This window comes from Mauremys reevesii, linkage group 12, assembly GCF_016161935.1.
Source record: "Mauremys reevesii isolate NIE-2019 linkage group 12, ASM1616193v1, whole genome shotgun sequence".
In the NCBI taxonomy this organism is placed as follows: domain Eukaryota; kingdom Metazoa; phylum Chordata; order Testudines; family Geoemydidae; genus Mauremys; species Mauremys reevesii.
In genome coordinates this window covers 32,714,475-32,731,972 of record NC_052634.1, presented here as the reverse complement: position 1 = coordinate 32,731,972, position 17,498 = coordinate 32,714,475, and the positions used below count along the sequence as shown (strand labels likewise).

General features: G+C 51.3%; 2 non-coding genes and 1 pseudogene across 2 annotated transcripts; 2 read left to right on the top strand and 1 right to left on the bottom strand.

Moving 5' to 3' along the window:
* LOC120375680 overlaps window positions 1–17,498 on the bottom strand; it is a 1,085,709-nt pseudogene that overhangs the window by 152,465 nt on the left and 915,746 nt on the right.
* On the top strand, window positions 6,302–6,375 carry TRNAT-CGU. The gene has a single exon. It is a non-coding gene; the product is annotated as a tRNA-Thr (tRNA).
* On the top strand, window positions 9,518–9,590 carry TRNAR-CCU. Its single transcript has one exon. It is a non-coding gene; the product is annotated as a tRNA-Arg (tRNA).

Below are 17,498 nucleotides of genomic sequence, written 5' to 3'. Positions count from 1 at the left end.
TAGTGACGCTCTCCAGTGGATCCCCATCCTCCACCCACCATGAGGTAGGTAGGAGCAGATCATTATTATCCCTACTTGAAAGAGGGGGAAGCTAAGGCTGAGAAAGGAGAATTGACTTGTCTTAGGTCACACAGCCAGCCAGTGCCAGAGTTGGGAATAGGACCCAAGAGCCCTGATTTTCAAACTAACCATCAGATCATGAATTTCAGACATTGAATGACCTGAGTAAAGTGCTCTCAGATGAGCTCCAGACCAACAACAGTGCACAGTAATTATTCAGCAAGTATTTGAGGAGAACTGCAATGTTAGAGAGAATCATGAACTGCTCAGAGACCATTAATGCAGCGAAGCAGCAAAATTTGTCAAACATATGACTGGTTCTGACTTATTTCCTTGGTTTTAAAAGAGAAGAACAAGGACCTGAGTCTCCTCCCTGTCAATAACCCCCTGCTCAGCCAATCTGGGTAGAGACAGAGGACGGGAGGCTGAGGGTTCTCACCAGAGAGCCCAAAGGATGGCCCAGGTCACCGGTGGGGATCACTGCCCGAGCACTATTTCAGCCCCACATTTTTGGGTGGACCACCCACAGTGGGAGCTGCAGAGCACTCCCCTGCAACACACACACACACATCCTGGTGTTGGGAGGGGAAGAGGAGAAAGGACAAAAGAAGCAAGAGACAAAGAGAAAGGACGGAGGGAGGGATGAAGGAAAAGATGAAACAAAAAGAACAAACCCTAATGTCCCCAGTGATTCTAAGGGAATAAAATTTGCCCCCCTTAAGCTCGTGTTTTCCATGCGTAGAATTCAACTGTCACCAGATGGATCAGACTGAACAGGTTTCAAACCTCAAGGAGGCTCTTACCTTCTAAACAGGGACGGCTGTTTTCTAGTAAAATCAGGAAAAGGGAAGGGGAAAACTCGAAAGAGGTTCCACCTGGCTCTCACTTATGTGAACCCGAATACTCTCTCAGTCCTCAAAGAGAGACCTCCAGAAGGAGACTTGCTGAAGCAAAGCCACAGGGGTCTCTGAGGTTTCCCTGCCTCCTCACCCCTGTCCTGCCTGGCTGATGTCAGCATCTCTCTGTGAGGTCACCACCTCCCCACCACCTTTGACCAATAGTCTGAGGTCCTGCAAAAGCCTTTGTGATGTTACTGCCACACCCCTCCCTTGCTGTGCTAATGTCCTGCCCCTGGCCAAGCACTTTGGAGGTTTGAGCTACTCCCTGTGGATCACCCCACTCAAGGAGCGTTCGTTCTAGGAAGCAAGCCGGCTAGACAGGAAAACATCAGATGCTGCTCCCAATGCTACACTCAGTTTTTCAGAAATTAGTCGACTTTATGGCCAGAAGAGACCATTAGAGCATCTAATCTGACCCCCTGCATATCACAGGCCTCCTGTATGACACAAGAGCTACTTTTGGGGCAAACACATTCCAGAAAGGCATCTAGTCTTCATTAAATGACATCAGGAGATGGCAAATCCACCAATTTCCTTGGTAGCTTGTTCCTGTGGTGAATTATACTGGCTGTTGAATATTTGTGTCTCATTTGTAATATGAATTTGTCTCTTTTCACCTTTCAGCCACTGGGTCTTGTTATGCCTTTCTCTGCTAGATGAAAGAGCCCTTTAATACCCAATCCTTTCTCTCCATTAAGGCCCTTCAACACTTCAATGAAGTCACCTTTCAATCTTCTTTTGATAAGCGAAACAGGTTGAGGTCTTTCAATATCTCACTAGAAGGCATTTTTCTCCAGCCCTCAGAACATTTGGTGGCTCTTAGGTCATCAGACTCCTGAACTGCAGCTGGATGTGGTTCTTGTTCTTCGGCACAGCACAGCTCCTGGAGAAGAGGGATCTGCAAATGTACATTCCTATGATATCTTTGTTTAATTGATGAAAACATAAACTAGACACTTAGAGGATTGGAACTGATTTCAGCTGATGGACAGCTTTGCTAGGTTTTTATGCATTTGGACAGCAAAATGTTGAGTGTTTACATTCATATCAAGCACCCCCGTATAGTGGAGCCCCTGAACAGAATGGAGAATGGAAATGAAAATGTTTTCCTTTTTTTTTAAAAAAGAAAGAAGGTTATAAGAGAACACAGGGGTTTGAATCAAGGACCACTTAAGCAGCAGATAAGCACTTTACCATTGAGCTATACCCCCATGACAACAGGAGTATGGACTCATGATCTCCAGGACTTTGAAGGACAGACCCTGCTTCATCAAGCTCCTTTGCCATTCCCAGACCAAAGGTGGTTTTAAAATGGGGTTTGATTAAACTTAAATGTGGTAAACACCACAGCTTGCACACCCACCGATATAGCTTCTCCCACTGACATAGCTGCCACCTCTTGGGAAGTGGATTAACTACACCCACAGGAAAACTCTCTCCCATCAGCATAGAGCAGTGGTTCTCAAAGTGTGAGTCAGGACCCCAAAGTGGGTCAAAACCCTGTTTTAATGGGGTCACCAGGACTGGCCTCAGACTTGTTGAGGCCTGGGGCTGAAGTCAAAAGTCTGAGCCCCACCACCCAGGGCTGAATCCCTCAAGCTCTGGTTTTGCCGTCCCCTCACTGGGGCAGGGCTCAGGCTTTGTCTCCTGCCTCTGCTCAGTGTGGAGGGGCTTGGTCCCTCTTTCCAGGGCCATGTAGTAAGTTTTTTTTGGCAGCAGGGGGTTGCAGTGAAAGGAAGTTTGAGAAACCCTGGCATAGAGCCTCTGAATATGTCTAGACTTGGCTCCCTGGGGCACTGTGGCAGATCAGACACTGAAAGTGCAGCCATGGAGACACCACACACCAGCCTGGCCCAGCAGGCAAGAATCAAATCTCCACAGAAAGACGCCCGTTGCTTTCTAACCCATCTCCCTCAGCCACCACCACTTGACAAAGGGGCTTTTCTACACTATGGTTCTGGTCTCACTGAAGGGTCATTTCCAATTGTTTGCTCAGACCAGCATTAGGGAAAATGGTGCCCTGGGCAAAGCTTGTACTTTGGCACTTCCCCATTGCCCCTGGACGATCCCCACTCCCCCTTTACCGCTAGCTCCTGCACTCCCAACCCTTGCACCTCCTTCACCCCTAACCCCTGCCCCCTCCTGTGCCCCCTTTGCCCTTAACTCCCTGGGCCACCAGCCATTGCCCCTCTCCTGCAGCCCCTTCACATGGCTCCAGTGCTAGGAGCCCCACACTTGTTCTCCCTTTCCCTGGGCTTTGGCATCACTAGCCCCTGATTAGCCAGTAGGGTTCAGTGGTTCCCAAAATGTGGGGCATGACTCCTAGGGGGACACAGAGGAACATTCATGGGGGCACCTCAGGGCCTGAGCCAGCCCCCATGGAGGGAGCAGCACTCAGCCCCACTCTGTTCCAGCTCTTCCCCAACCCCACCCTCAGCCTGGGGCTCTGGCTCCCAGCTTGGCCTCGACCCCCTTACCCCTGTCTGCACCCCCTCTCCCCAGCAAGCAACAGACCCACTCCCAGCCCCGGTTCTTGACTGCGGCTTCCGAGGGGCCACAGCCATGGCTAAGAGGGCACAGTGTGAAATGCTTGGGGACCACTGTTTTAGGGTGACGTTCTCAATCACTTCTATGCAGTCCAATAAAAGCAATTCCTCACCCACCCACCCAGCCCTCCATCAGGACGGACTAGGAATGTTCTGCTGCCCTTCACTCATGCAGGAAGGATAATAACATTTCATTCTATTCACTCCTAAAGTGATTTGTAACCCACCACCTGCCAAAACTGGTCATTTTGGGAAAGCGGCCCCATCATGCTGCATAGCTAGGCAGAGTAGGTGTGTCTATGCAAACACGGTCTGTTCCTGAAGTCTTTCCCCCAGCTCCTCACTAGATGTGAGGGGGGAGCTCATTCAGCCCCTGCTTCCGCTCAGTATTTAAAAACGCCTTATTGTCCCTATCTCTGCTGCCCTTAGATTTCTCCTCCTGTCTTTTTGTTACCGCTCAGATGAGGTGGCTGAGTGGTTAAGGTGATAGACTGTTAACCCATTGTGCTCTGCACGCATGGGTTCGAATCCTTTTCTCATTGGATGCATTTAGTCTTCACTCCTCCTTTGTAAACAACTACGTCCCCCTTTGGTACAATGACAGATCAAATAATGTTGCTTCTTGCAAACAAAAACCTTCTCAGAAACTCAGAACTCTCTTGCTTTGAATAAAATGTCTAAATCCCAGATTTCTTTAAAAAAAATTCTCTAGTGCTGTATTTCTTAGTTTTTATGTCAAAAGGGAACATCCTCATCATCTCCCCCAAACACCCTGGGACCTGCCCAAATTATTAAAATACCCTCAACCCGAGCAAGGCCAGAGCAGTGAACCAGAGCTAGTGTCTAGGCCAAGCTGTTCTGAAGGAGGCAACTCAAACATTTTCTCCCTGCTTCCTTGGCAAGGTCTGACTGAGAAAACAAAATTCCCCAAACTGAAAATTTTCTGCTGACACACCAGTACTAGTCTGTCTGGGGACTTTGGTTTGAAAGTATTATTGTTATTATTCTCTTCTGATTTCTGAATCAGTTCAGTTCAGTCTTTGTCCTCCAGGTGTGTTTCCAGCTGCTGAGTTGTGGGGGAGAGAGGCCAAGTCATGATGTCTCTTCCCCTCTTTCATAGTTTCTTCCAACTTGCTAGGAAGCTCCTTTGCTACGATGTGAGTCAAGCAGTGTCCATTGTCACTGTGCTATCTCGGAGAAGCCTGCATTGTACACGGTTCCTGGGATAGTCCTTGGGAGTGTGGATCCCTTCAATGGGCCAGCAGCGAGTCTGGGTCCTCCATTGTCACACCTGAAAGGCTGGTGGGGGGCATTTCCCAACCTCATAACATATGTCAGTAACACACACAGAGCAAAACTTCATAACTTCTCAACCAATGCGAGCACACACAATCCAACCCGATATTAATGTTCAACAGATCAAGACTTTTGAAATGATACCTCACCAGGCAGACTTTGTACAAACCATGGCATCATTATATGAGAGTGGTGAATATGGGGCTTCCAGATGCTGCTTTGAGCACAGCGTGCCACACCTGGGCTGACATTGCAATGGAGACGTCCCCTTAGAGTCCATCTCTCCTGGGATAAAGATGGCAGCAGGGCTGGCCTGGGTCATCTGACTTGGTCTCCTGGAGTTAAAGCTGAGGGGCTAAAAACTGTGGTGCAGATATTTGTGTTCACGCTGAATCCTGGGTTCAGAAACCCTCACCCCTCGTGGGGCCTCAGAGGCTGGGCTCAAGCCCATATGTCTGCACTGTAATTTTATAGAGGTTGGGAGGGAGTTTAGCAAGTGGAAACAGTAAAACCACATTGAGGGGAGTGGATCACTGACCTATCAGCTCTTAACACCCAAACTTTCAGTAACTCTATTATCAGTGCCTGCAAGTGTAATTTAAACCATAGGTCCATTTAGCTCTGAATCTTCTTTTCTGACAGTAGCCAATACCAGGTGCCCCAAAAGCCACTCCTCAAGGTACCACTGGGAGTTGAACTCACAATCTCTTGTTTACAAAGCAGGTGCTTTAACCAGCTAAGCCATGGTACCTGCTGTTATTTAAAGCAGCCTGTTTGTCCACACCTGACTCTCTGCCAATCCCACTGGACCCTGACAAGTGTTGCTCCTGTTTGGTTTCTGTAAAGCAGAGGAGCAGGTGAAGTTTTGCTCCCAAGGTGTGTGTGTGATTCTTTGGACAAGTCTACACTATGAAATTAGGTTGGTGTAATTACATTACTTAGGCTGACAATGCAGTTTTATTAACCTAATCCCGGTGTAGATAGTGGCTCAGCTGTCAGAACTTTCTGGAGCTATGAAACAGGAGGGACCCAGCCTTTGTAGCAGGAATACAGGGCAGGCAAGTTCACGGCAGGCATGGTGGGATAGTGGTGGAGACCAGTTTTGGTGATATAATGACCAGCAGCATTTACACTGACAATTTGTCACTTTAAGTTTGCTGCAAAAAGCTCTAGCCTTCTCATTGAAATCATTTTATTTTGTCACCAAAACAGGGCAGTTTTGTCCCCAGACGTGGCATTGCAGTGTGTGCACCAGCCAAAAGCTGCCAACCGAGGGAGTGTTGTGTGTTTTTCACACACCTGAGCAATATAATGATGCTGAAATAACTTTGTATAGTGCAGACCTGGCCAAAGATTCATACACACACACACACAGCTTGCAAGGAAAACGTCACCTGCTCCTCTGCTTTGCAGAATCCAAACACATGCAAAGCTTGTCAGGCCCCCGTGGGGATGGCAGGGAGTCAGGTGTGGGCAGACACTGTGTTTTAGCCACAGGCAGGCACCATGGCTTAACTGGCTAAAACACCTGTCTCGTAAACAGGAGAGTCTGGGTTCAACTCCCAGTGGTGCCTTCTTGATTAACTTTTGGGGCACCTGGTATTTGCGACTGTCAGAGGATAAAACACAGAGCTAGGTGGGCCTTTGGTCCAGCCCAGTATGGCTTTTTAAATTATACTCACAGGCACTGATAACAGAGTTACTGAAAGTTTCAGAGTTAAGAGCTGATAGGTCAGTGGTCCAGCCTGTCACAGATGACCCCCCTCTGATACCAGACACCTCTGTGTTTTTGGGGAACCAGGGTGCAATATCCAGCCTGACTCATGAAAGACTCCCCAACCCCAGCCTCTGCTTAAACCAAAACCCATCAGAGAAAAAAACTTGCAGAGAGCAGTGAAGGGCATTGGGAGACACACCTAGACCCCTCCTGACAAGGGTGACAAGATTAAGACATCCCCATTAGCATACAGAATGGAGAGCAGAGACAACTCCCCTAGCCTCATCTGCATGAAAGATGGGACAGGAAGACATCTCAATTTGCATACAGAATGGAGAACCAAGAACCACACTGAATTCTGGGACCAGAAAAAGCAGGGAAGCACTGCATCATGGGAATCTCTGCTCCAGATGCTAATGAACCTATGTCTGCACACACCCAGCTCAGCAATTACCAGACCAATTCTAGTAATGAATCCCTAACTGATATCCAAATAGTGAAGCCGCCTAGTGGCATTGTGAGCTCCCTGGAAGAAAACACCACCCATAGCCAAGAGTGATCAGCTCCTTTTGTCTATTCTAAAGAAAACCCTTGAGTCATCAGCTTACCTATAAACAAATCTAGTCTTCTCCCTTGAGCCACTGTATTTTCTCTACAAAAATCCCTACTCACCTTCCAGTCAGGCCTTGGCTACACTTGCAAATTTGCAGCGCTGCAGCAGGGTGTGAAAACACACCCTCTCCAGTGCTGCAAATTGCGGCGCTGCAAAGCGCCAGTGTGGTCAAAGCCCCAGCGCTGGGAGCGCGGCTCCCAGCGCTGTACGTTATTCCCCACAGGGAGGTGGAGTACGGACAGCGCTGGGAGAGCTCTCTCCCAGTGCTGGTGCTTTGACTACACTTAGTGCTTCAAAGCGCTTCCGCGACAGCGCTTTGAAGTGCAAGTGTAGCCAAAGCCTCAGGGTTCTGATGCTTAGATCCAAACTAGGCATCAGTTCCACTGTAATTCCATCTTCTCCTGGATGATCGTGCTGGGGACTCTGCCTGTCTCCTCCCTCAGGCCCCTCAGCTACCACCATCACCTGGGAACCCCGACCAGTTCAAGCCTCATGGAGTGGTGAGATCCCCTTCTCTCTCTCTCTCTTTTCAATTTTCCTGTCTACCTTAGGTATTAACCTTTAATAATGTATGTTATGCTGATTTAGCCTCCTTGTGTAGTTATCACCAGTATTCAATAAATAATTTGTATGGTTAAGCTGGTTGCTTCTCTCTCTCTTGCTGAACCTCACTCTTTTGTGTTTTTAGCTTCCCCCATTCACTCTGCAGCAATGCTGCTTTTACCTAAGCTAAAGATCCCTGCAGCGCCCAGAATACTGTGGGGTTTGCTCATCAAGTAAGTTACTGCCAGTACAATGGTGATGTGAGAGTGGGGATAGGGACGTGCTGAATCTGGGACACATACGGGTAACAGCATGAAAGTGCTGCTTGACCCAGTCCATGGAGCCCAGGGGCATGTAAGGAGAGTCAGCTTGAAAGTGCTGCTTCATCCAGCCCAGTGAGTCCAGGGACATATAAGGGGTCAGCTTGACAGTGCTGACTGACCCGGTCCGCTCAAACTTGCTCTGTTAATTTATGTGTGGGTGGGTGTGTGTTCAGCCGGTTCTTGGGCTGGAGAAACCCAGCCCTAGGGAACCTAGGTCCTGCAGGATAGCTCCATTGGGGGGGGGACTTGTAGAAGGGAGGAGTAGAGCTCCAAATGAACACACAAAGTGACACAAGCAGCACATTGACAGAATTACAGAATCCCCTTCCCCAGAAAAGTAACCCGAATAAATGAGCATACCTCAAAGTAAGGGGCAAATCTGGTAACACTGTTACTTCTCTGTCCTGGAGGTTTTTGCAGCAGTTGCACACAAAAAGGACGTCATTGGGAGCGGCCCATGAAGACAAGACTCACTTTTGCCTGCCTTGCTCGGCTTGACTTGCTGCCTCACCCCGTTCCTGCCCTAGTGCCCGGGTTGACCTGGTGAGGGAAGGGGACTGGGGGCCAGTGGCGCGGGGAGGAAGTTGAGCTGGACCCTGAGCTAGGCTAGACCCTGGCGGTGAGAGTCTGGCCACCACTTGCCGCCCCACCCTGTTGTCCTGGCTTCCCCCACTGGGCGTCATTTCGGGAGGGAAGTGGGGCTTGTGCCTCCCCTCCCCGATTTTCATACCGCAGAGGAGTGCGAACAGGAAAACGAACGGCTGCTCCACACCCCCACTGGAGGAACCCGGCGCCCTTAGCTGCTTCCCCTGCTCCCCCCCAGCTGTGCTACTGAGTGGAAGCGTCCTGTGCCCATCACACAGAGGTTGATCAATCAAAACCCTCTTCTGCCAGCACCAGGCCTCCTGCTTCTTACACTGGGCCTGCAAGCGAGGGGGCGGCTGGCACAGCACCAAGAGTCTAACCTGTGAGGCAGGAGGTGGCTGATGCCCGCAGCCTGCTGGGGAGCTCCCAGAAGTTATTAAGGGACAGAGACTCCTCAATGCCCGTAGTAACAAGGGTTTGGGGGTCACCGAGGCCAGTAAGGGGGTCACTATGTCGGCCCTATAACCCTGGGTGTCAGGTCGCTGTGCAGCTTTGATCTAGAGCTCGGATCACAACAACCGACCAGCAGCCCACAGCCTCCCGCTGGGTCTGCCCCACCTGGTTACTCCTTACAGGCCGACCTTACCCCCCTTCCAGCCCCGGATTCACCCCCTAATCATCCTACTGCCACTCAGAGCCACAGCCGTGGAGGTGCTGAAGGAGGGAGGGGTGACGCTAGGGTGGGGTTCTTCTCTAACGATGGCTGGCAGAAAGGTGGTGCTCAGCTCTGCCAGCCACCTGCCCAGGTGCCTCGCTGCCAGGGGATGCAGACATTTCTGTAAGGCCATTAAATGGGGTATTTGGCTTCTGAGTGAATGTGAGGAATGTGCAATCCTGAGAGGGAATTTCCATCCTTCTTTTTACTGCTCTTCAGGGCCCCAGTGGCCTAATGGATAAGGCATTGGCTTCCTAAGCCAGAGATTGTGGGTTCAAGTCCCATCTGGGGTGGAAAAACTCCTTCCTTCTTGTATATTGCAACAAAGCCTTGGTGTTATTTTCCCCAAGGAAGCTGGGAGACATTTGAACCCAAAGTACTGGATCTCCAGAGCAATCCCCCAGAAACAGCATCTTCCACTTGACAAATGCTTTCTAGACCCATCAGTAGCAAACAGTTAATACTAGTGTTTGTCTGAGAATAGAAGGAAGGGGAGTGTTTACTCCGACACCTCAGTGAGTGAAACAGACAGAAAGAGCAAGGCCGTCCTGAAGGAGAATGGATCTGTCTGGAGACAAAGCAGAACCTGAGAATGAGCAACAGTGTGAAAAGAAGAACTTCAAATGTGTGTTAGGTGTTAGATAGGTTGGTCTGACAAATTTCAAGAAAATACCAATGCTCGTAGACTGATGCGGACACTGGCTGCTACTGACCTTTTACTGAGAATTCATTGAGAAATATTTTCCTTAACTATGTTATGGAATATTAGGTGGGCTATGAAGGCACCATTCCTCCTGCTTTCGCCCTTCGAGACAACACGGCTACATGGCATGCAGCCAGTGCTCACCTTCCAGTCAACTGCTAGAGAAGACAACACAGACAGGGATGGCAGCAGGGCAGACTGAGCTCGCGGAGATGGTGGGACCAGGTCTCATCAATGGGGAGGTGGCCACCCCAGCATGCACAAGGCAGAGCCAGTAAGTGCGGCGTGTGCTCCACGGTGCCCCTACTCCCTGCATGTGGTGGTGGAGGGCAGTTACTGAGTTCAGTTGGTTTGGGAAATTTAGGGATTGGCTACACTTGCAGAGGTAGATCGCTGGGAGTTAAACCACATCAGGGAAACCACTGCCGTGTGTTCACACTGACAGCTGCAAGCGCACTGGAGTGGCCACATTAGCAGCTCTGGCAATGCCACAGAGAGCAGTGCACTGTGGTAGCTATCCCAGTGTGCAAGTGGCTGCAACGTGCTTTTCAAATGGGGGATGGGGATGGAGTGTGACAGGGAGTGTGTGTGTGTACGTGGGGGGAGCGACAGTGTGTTGGGGGGCTGAGAGTGTGTCAGCATGCTGTCTTGTGTGTTCGGACAGCAGCAGACCCCCCTCTCTCACACACATTCACAACAGCAGCATTCCACACTAATGGTTGCTTTGTCCCAGAGCAGATAAGCAGCCGGCTGTCAGAAACGGAGCTTTGAAAGGGGATATCCGCATGCCTGCAGCCGATTTCAAAACAATGACCAGAGTGGGCACTTGACTTCAGGGGATTATGGGACATTTCCTGATGCCAAACACAGTGCAGTGATGCAACACGTCATCCACACTGATGCCCGGGTATTTCAGCAGGGCTCAGCGAGCTTTATGCTTCTCATGGAGGTGGATTACCCAGAGTGCTCCACCTGCAGAGCCCAGGTGCTCCATGTGCCTTGCGAGTGTGGACACCTCAGGAGTTAGGGCACCCGGGGCTGCTTTAATGGGCTCTAACTTGCAAGTGTAGCCAAGCCCCTAGACTATGTCACTTGTGTGACTTACTTGTGCTATTGTAAACATACAATAGACGTGCAATGGTCAGAAATTGCACCAGCAGAAAAGTATATTGCAGGGAAACCATAAGGAAATTAAGAGTTTAAATTATCCTCCACAAGTCCCGCGTCCCACTAAAATGAATCCAACCCACAGGGCACGTGGGCAGAAGTATCGGTGTCAGGATGCTACATTGTTAGCACAGTAAATGAAGCTGCAAAATAAATGATGTTTAAATGACCTCACTCTGTTGTTTACAATCCTGTGTTAAGAGGTAATAGATACAGATGGACACCAGGTAGGGTCGCTTGGAGGATGAAGCCTTTATGCTTCCATCCCCCACCACTGTCAAGTTTTAGCCAATTAGGACAAGTCAGCAAATAAGAACAACCTCAGGTCTCAGTAACTGCTGCAGGTAGCAAAGTCCTACAGGGAGCAATTTCTGGCACTACATCCCACTACTGATCTGCACAGGAGTTTTGACCTGTGCCGGTTCACCTCTCCTTAGGCAACCTGGGGATCCCAAGCTTGCCCGGGATCACCATATTGATGCCAAACTTAGTGCGGACACCCAATTGGCACAGCCCCCTGCAGCCCAGAACTCCTGAGCTCAAGCAACCCGCCGGCCTCAGCCTCCCCAGGCGCTGGGAATCACAGGCACCAGCCACAGGGCCCGGCTGGTAACAAGGTCTCCCGCTTCCAACTTCAGGCTCAGCCTGGGAGCTCTGCGCTCTGAGCAGGTGGAAGTGGAGCCTGGAGCTGAGCTCATGCGCTGAGGGTTATTTGCACTGTGCGCTTCTACATGGAGGTGAAAACACGGGGCACAGATCTTTGAGCACAACCCTCATCCTGAGGAATGGGGGGGGGCTGCATAAAGAGAGACCGGCTCTCCCTGGCGGGGCTACAGCGGCTCTTCACAGGGGCAGTCCCACTGCCAATTGGTACCAGAGTTTTGAAAGCCTCCTTTCCTGGGCAGGCTCCTCTCACTCTAGGGGGACTGGCGACCCCAAACTTCCCAGAAACCAGCATAGCGAGGCCAACCTGAGCACAGACACCTGCTCAGCACCCCGGGGTGCAGCCCTGAACTCCGGCAATCAGCTACGCTCAGCTGCCCACCCAACAAGCGTTACACGCAGGAGCCTTCGTGCCCCGCGTGTTCAGCTCCCTCCCAGCGCCAGCTTTAAACTCCGCTGCTCAGTTCTAAGCTTTGGCCACACGGGGGCAGCCCGGAGCTCAGCCAATGCCTCCCGTTGCTGGTTCCGTTTCCCGCTCCTCGTGGCAGGTTCACACCCCGCAGGCAGATCTCTGAATCGGAGCCGAACCGTTCCCCAAATCCAGCACTTTAGCAGCAGCTTTGCTAGGAAAGCGCTGACGTCCCCAAGTAAAGTAAGAGCCAGAGCGCTGTGTCCAGGATCTTCTATTGGGCCCCTCACCGTGGTGTCTGTCAGGCGCAAGGAGAAACCAGGGAAATGTTTTCATGGTGTTTAAGGGCAGAAGGGGCCATTAGCTCAGCTAGTCTGACCCCCGAATAACACAGAATTACACCATGACACGTATTGATCCCACAGACCTTAGACAGATCAAAGCGTTTCAGCCCTCAGGACGGAGGCTAAACTGGGTACCAGAGGCAGCGAACAAGGGGCCCCAAGGCAATGGCAGGAGCTGACGAGGTGAAATATGCCCAGATGATCCCAGCAGGCGACCCACCCCATGCTGCAGAGGTGGGAGTCCCTGTTCCTCCTGCCCTTAAGAATCTCTGGTGGTAAGTGGGTCCCCAGTTCCCAGATAAGAATCCTCCATGGGATTTCACTGGCTTCACCTCCAGATAAGAACATTGTGTGGAGGGAGTGGGAGTAAGGTTGTCTGGAAGATCTGTAAAGGGGGACGGTGTCTCCCTGTCTGGCCCCGGCTCCTGGGAGGAAGTGATCTCAGTGTGTCTGGCTGTCTCCATTCCTCCCACCCATAAGAATCCCTGGTGTGTGGGTGCACCCTAGACCATTAAGGATCTCTGGTGGGTGGGTGTCTCTCGCCCCCTAGTCAGGATCTCTGTGTCATGGCTGTATAAAAAGAGACTTTGACTCACCCAGGCTGGGCTGCAATAATGGAACAGACCAGGTCCTTCTGTGGAGGGTTTGCGTCCTCCAAGGACGTGATCTCAGTGTGTGTGGGTGTCCCTGTCCCTTCAACCCTTAACAATCCCTGGTGCGGTGCGCTGGGCCTCATTATAATCCTCTGTCTTACCCCCATGAGGGATCCGTGGATGTGGGGTTCTCCATGCTACTGGGGTGTCTGGTGCCCCTGTCCCTCCTGGTTAATAGTGGAGTGTGTGGGTGTCCCCAGCTCATTAAGGATCCGCAGCGGATGCCCTGTTCTTCTCATTAAGAATGGTGCAACGGAGCATATGGGTGTGTCCCCACCCCATGAACTAGCTCCCGTGTGTGGTTCCCCTGCCCCCATCCAGGCTCTGTGGTGTGTGGGTGTCGCTGTTCCTCTTTTCAAGATCCGTGTTGCTTGGGTGCGTCTCTAACCCGCAAGACAGATTCCCCAGCGTGGGGGTGCTCCCGGCACCCACTCCCGGCTCTGCGCGGTAGGGGTGTCTAAAAAGAGACTGTGTCTCACTCTCTGCCCAGGCTACACTGCAGGGGCTATTCACAGGTGCAATCCCACTACTGATCAGCACAGGAGTTTTGACCTGCTCCGTTTCCGACCTGGGCCGGTTCACCCCTCCTTAGGCAACCTGGAGACCCCAAGTTTCCCCGGGATCACCATATTGATGCTGAACTTAGTGCGGACACCTGATCGGCACAGCCTCCGGCAGCCCAGAACTCCTGAGCTCAAGCAATCCGCCAGCCTCAGCCTCCCCAGGAGCTGGGATCACAGGCACCAGCCATGGAGCCCGGCTTGTTTCATAGCCTGGCAGCTGGAACTTTAAACTCTGCTTGTGAGCTCTGTGCCTTGGCCAGATGGGGACAGCCTGGAACTGGGAAATGCTTCTGCACCCCCCGCCCCCGTCTCATGTCGAGCTGCAGGCGCCGCTGTCCTGCCAGGTAAGATCCCGGATGTTTCGGTGCCCCCTTTCCCCGCCCAGGTGTCCGGGTATCTCTGCCCCCCATACAGAATCCTGGGTGTGTGGGTGTCCGTCCCTCTGCAGAGGATCCCGGTGTGTGGATGCCCTTGTCCCCCCCTACAACATCCTGGGTGTGTGGGTGCCACTCTCCCCCCCGTAGATCTCTGGTGGGTGGGTCCCCAGGGTGTGAGTGCTCCCATCCCCCGATACAGGCTTGGGGGGGGGTATAACTGGCTCTCCCTGTCCTGCCCAGGCGGTGCTACAGCAGCTGTTCACAGGGGCAGCAACCCCACTGTCACCCTGCAGCTTTAACCTGCTCCAGGGGTGACCTGCTTCACCCCCCTGTGGGAGCCCGGGGACCCCGAACTGCCCAGAATCACCTGATTGATGCCGAGCTTAGCACAGACACCGGCTCAGCCTGGCAGGGAGCTGCCCTGAGCCCTGACAATCAGCTTCCCTCAGCCTCCGGCTGCACAGCGAGGGTCCCACGCGAGAGGCTTTGTGCCCAGTTTGTTCAGGAGCGTCCCAGGCTCCAGCTGTAAACTCTGCTCGTCAGTTCTAATCTTTGGCCACACGGGGGCGGCACTAATGGTCCCATCTAAACGCTGTTTGCGTTCGACCCTTCGGATCGCAGATTGTAACCCGCGGGCAGATCTCTGAGTGCAGCCAAATCCCTCCCCAAACTGAACACTGAAGCAGCAGCTCCCGTTGGAAAGATCAGGATTTTTGCCTTTAAAAACAAGGAAAATGTCTGCTGCGAGAGACTGAAGAAACTCAATTGATTTCATTGACTCCATGAATGTTCCTCTGTGTCCCCTAGGAGTCATGCCCCATTTTTTGGGGACCACTGAACCCTACTCGCTAAGCAGGGGCTAGTGATGCCAAAGCCCAGGGAAAGGGAGAACAAGTGTGGGGTCCCCAGCACTGGAGCCATGTGAAGGGGCTGCAGGAGAGGTGCAATGGCTGGTGGCACAGGGAGTTAAGGGCAAAGGGGGCACAGGAGGGGCAGGAGTTAGGGGTGAAGGAGGTGCAAGGGCTGGGAATGCAGGGGCTAGCGGTAAAGGGGGAGTGGGGATCGTCCAGGGGCAATGGGGAAGTGCCAAAGTACAAGCTTTGCCCAGGGCACCATTTCCCCTAATGCTGGTCTGAGCAAACTATTGGAAATAACCCTTCAGTGAGACCAGAACCATAGTGAAGAAAAGCCCCTTTGTTAAGTGGCTGTGGCTTCGGTAGATGGGTTAGAAAGCAATAGGCATCTTTCTGTGGAGGTTTGATTTTTGCCTGCTAGGCAAGGCTGGTGTGTGGTGTCTCCATGGCTGTACTTTCAGTGTCTGATCTGCCACAGGGAGCCAAGTCTAGACATATTCAGAGGCTCTATGCCAGGGTTCCTCAAACTTCCTTTCACTACAACCCCTTTTTGCAAAAAAAAAAAAAAAACAACAACAAACTTACTACATGACCCTAGAAAGACGCACCAAGCCCTCTACACTGAGCACAGGCAGAGGAGACAAAGCCTGAGCCCTGCCCCAGTTAGGGGAGGGCAAAACCAGAGCTTGAGGGATTCAGCCCTGGGTGGTGGGGCTCAGACTTTTGGTTTCAGCCCCAGGCACCAACAAGTCTAATGCCAGCCCTGGCGACCCCATTAAACAGGGTTATGACCCACTTTGGGGTCCTGACTCTCAGTCTGAGAACCACTGCTCTATGCTGATGGGAGAGAGTTTTCCTGTGGGTGCAGTTAATCCACTTCCCAAGAGGTGGCAGCTATGTCAGTGGGAGAAGCTATATCGGTGGGTGTGCAAGCTGTGGTGTTTGCCATATTTAAGAAGTTTAATCAAACCCCATTTTTAAAACCACCTGTGGTCTGGGAATGGCAAAGGAGCTCAATGAAGCAGGGTCTGTCCTTCAAAGTCCTGGACATCACAATTCCACACTCTTAGGGCTAGTCTACACTTACCAGCCGGGTCGACGCGGTGAGTTCGACTTCTCGGAGTTCGAACTATCGCGTCTAATCTGGACGCGATAGTTCCAACTCCGAAGCGCCGCTGTCGACTCCGTACTCCACCACTGCAAACGGCGGTGGCGGAGTCGACCTTGGAGCCGCGGACTTCGATTCCGCGGCGTCTGGACGGTGAGTAGTTCGAACTAGGGTACTTCAATTCAGCTACGCTATTCATGTAGCTGAACTTATGCACTCTAATTCGACCCCGCTTCTTAGTGTAGACCATCCCTTAGTGTCATGGGGATATTGCTCAGTGGTAGAGTGCTTAACTGCAGTTTAAATAGTTCTCAGTTCAAACCCCAGTGTTCTCTTATAACCCTCTTTCTTTTTTTAAAAAAAAGGAAAATATTTTCATTTCCATTCTCCATTATGTTCAGGGGCTCCTCTATACAGGAGTGCTTGATATTAATGTAAACACTCAACATTTTGCTGTCCAAATGCACAAAAACCTAGCAAAGCTGGCCATCAGCTGAAATCAGTTCCAATCCCCATGACAAGGTTTGTCTCTGTTCATATTTCACCTTCAGGTGTTATCTTGAGGGATCTTTAGTATATTTTTGTGAGGTTAATAACTATCTCCTCAACTTTATTTACTCAACTTAAAAATTGGTGTCACTTGATTTTTGCATCTCCCTGTGAAAATACAACTGACACGTGTGGCTTTCCACAGGGGGTCATGATGTTAAAGTTGGGGAATTCAGTCTCTGTACTTCTGGGAGGGGGTGTTGCTTTTTTACAGCTGCCTCACTGCCAGGCACACTGGGCTGTTAGCTGCACCCACTGTCCTTGCCAGGGGCCCCTGCTGAACCCTGGGCGGCTGCACTGCCGTGCTGGGGTGACTCTGCAGGTAGAGAAGCTGCTGTGGAGCAATGTAGAGCAGGTGCAGGAAGGAGACGGGGTCACTATTCTCATTCTGAACTGCACAGTTTTCCAAATTTGGGACTGGATTCATAGATTCATAGACTTAAGGTCAGAAGGGACCATTATGATCATCTAGTCTGACCTCCTGCACAATGCAGGCCACAGAATCTCACCCACCCACTCCTGTAACAATCCCCTAACTTATGTCTGAGTTATTGAAGTCCTCAAATTGTGGCTTAAAGACCTCAAGGTGCAGGGAATCCTCCAGCAAGTGACCCGAGCCCCATGCCGCAGAGGAAGTCGAATGTCCGAGAACAATTCTAGGGGAAGGTGAACGCAGAGCAATGACACTGGAGATGCCCAGACCTCCAATAGGGGCAATGTGGAGATTAATAATGGGAAGATCATTTGTGAAATTAGTCGTCACTGACAAGATTTGTCTCTGTTCCTATTTCACGCTATGGTGTTAGTTAGA